A 2,500-nucleotide genomic window follows, 5' to 3' on the forward strand; every position below is an offset into this window, starting at 1 on the left:
GCCCACAATTTGTTTGCAACGAAACATTTGTTTTTAATTTTGTTGGTTTAAATCTTGTTGGTTTGAAATTGTTTTGAAAAGGTTCTTTAAATCTAGTGGGTTTGCAACTCATAAGAGCGTCACTTTCAACGTCCCCGGTATTGGATTGAGTTTCTAAAAACAACCGTGCACACCGAGGTTAAACTTTACCGGCTCCGCTCCGACTCGCCGCTCGCCCACTAGTCCGAAGGCAACAAAACATTTGTTTTTCATTTTGATGAAAATTTCTGTTTTTAAATCTTGTTGGTTTGAAATTTTTTTGAAAAGGTTCTTTAAATCTTGCGGGTTTGCAACTCATAAGAGCGTCACTTTCAACGTCCCCGGCATTGGATTGAGTTTCTAAAAACAACCATGCACACCGAGGTTAAACTTTACCGGCTCCACTCCGACTCACCGCTCGCCCACAAATCCGAAGGCAACAAAGCATTTGTTTTTAATTTTGATGAATTTTTTTGAAAACATTGGCTTGGCAAGCCCCAATCCGCGACTATCCACCCACCGCCACCCCACACGGGTGGTTGTTGTTGCGAAATGAGGTTGTGGTCGACATGCCCGCGCATTTGAGAAGGAGTTCCTAGCACTCCATGCTCTTCCATGCCAAAAAAAAGCCTAGACAACCCCATTTCGCAACTTTCCACGCCTTTTTTTTTCCCCCTCACCCATGGCGGCGGCGTGGTGGCGGCGGCCGGATTCCGGCCACCACCGCCATGGGTGGCAGCCCCCCGACCCCGACACCAAACCCATAATACCGAGGCAACATATCGAGGCAACATGACATGGGTGTGGCGTGGGGGAAGGGGGCTGCAGCTAGGAGGGCATGGGCTGCCATGCATATGCAGGCAACACACACCCCCCTATATAGCATTTTATGCATTTAGCCCTTTGACAGGAAGAGACATCACCTATGCGCGAGGAGTCATAATGGGCTCTAAATAATTCAATACAAGGTATTTGGACGTGATTTTTTGCAGGGATACTAAGAAACATGCAATCTCTGATGGGAAAAAGTTTCATAAATATTTGAAGTCGGGAAGTATTTTTTATTATTTTTAGAAGTCGTAAAATTGAAAAAATCATTAAAACAAATCCGGGAGGAATTTTTTAGTTTTGTAACTTGGAGAAGGTCCTAAAAATCATAGACTACTTATGGGGAGCTTATTGTGCGAGGAAATTTCAATAAAAATGGGGTTTGACAAGGTTTGAAAAATTCTGTCGACATTTGAAAAAATCTGGAACTAGGCTGCCGGCATGCTGCGCACATGCTGCGCGCATGCTGCGCGAAGGCTGCGCGCAGGCCACGGCAGGACAAGTTTCGCTAGCCTCACTGTCGACCGAATGCGCAAGCTGCACGCACGCTGCGCACAGGCTGCGCGCACGCTGCGCAAGCTGCGCGCACGCCATGGCAAGACAAATTTCGCTAGCCTCACTGTCGACAGAGTCAGCACGCTGCGCGCACGCCATGGCAGGAGAAGTTTCGCTAGCCTCGCTGTCGACAGAATCAGCACGCTGCGCGCAAGCTGTGCGCGCGCATGGCATGGCAAGTTTCGAAAAATTCTGTCGACAGGCTCCCGAGCGCGCACGCTGCCGACATGTTGTGCGCACGCTGCCGGCATGCTGTGCACACGCTGCGCGCAAGCTGTGCGCGCGCATGGCATGGCAAGTTTCGAAAAATTCTGTCGACAGGCTGCCAAGCGCGCACGCTGCGCACACGCTGCCGGCATGCTGTGCGCACGCTGCCGGCATGCTGTGCACACGCTGCGCGCAAGCTGTGCGCGCGCATGGCATGGCAAGTTTCGAAAAATTCTGTCGACAGGCTCCCAAGCGCGCACGCTGCGCACACGCTGCCGGCATGCTGCGCGCACGCTGCCGGCATGCTGTGCGCACGCTGTGCGCGCGCATGGCATTGCAAGTTTCGAAAAATTCTGCGGCCAGGCTCCCAAGCGCGCACGCTGCGCACACGCTGCCGGCATGCTGCGCGCACGCTGCCGGCATGCTGTGCGCACGCTGCGCGCGCGCATGGCAGGACAAGTTTCGAAAATTTCTGTCGACAGGCTGAGCAGCGCGCACGCTGCGCACAGGCTGCCGGCATGCTGCGCGCAGGCTGCCGGCATGCTGCGCGCAGGCTGCCGGCATGCTGCGCGCACGCCGCGCGCAAGCTGCGCGCGCGCATGGCAGGACAAGTTTCGAAAATTTCTGTCGACAGGCTCAGCAGCGCGCACGCTGCCGACATGCTGTGCGCACGCTGCGCACAGACTGCCGGCATGCTGCGCGCAGCCCATGGCAGGACAAGGTCCGAAAAATTCTGTCGACATTTTTACGCCATGGTAGGCTTCCGCTTCGCGTCACTTTGTCGACATTCAAGCCTACCATTTTTATTGAATTTTTCAAACCTTGTCAAACCCCATTATTCAAATGTCGAAAAATTCTGTCGACATTTTTACGCCATGGTAGGCTTCCGCTT

Source organism: Prunus avium, unplaced genomic scaffold (genome assembly GCF_965620075.1).
Source record: "Prunus avium unplaced genomic scaffold, drPruAviu1.hap1.1 HAP1_SCAFFOLD_42, whole genome shotgun sequence".
Lineage (NCBI taxonomy): Eukaryota > Viridiplantae > Streptophyta > Magnoliopsida > Rosales > Rosaceae > Prunus > Prunus avium.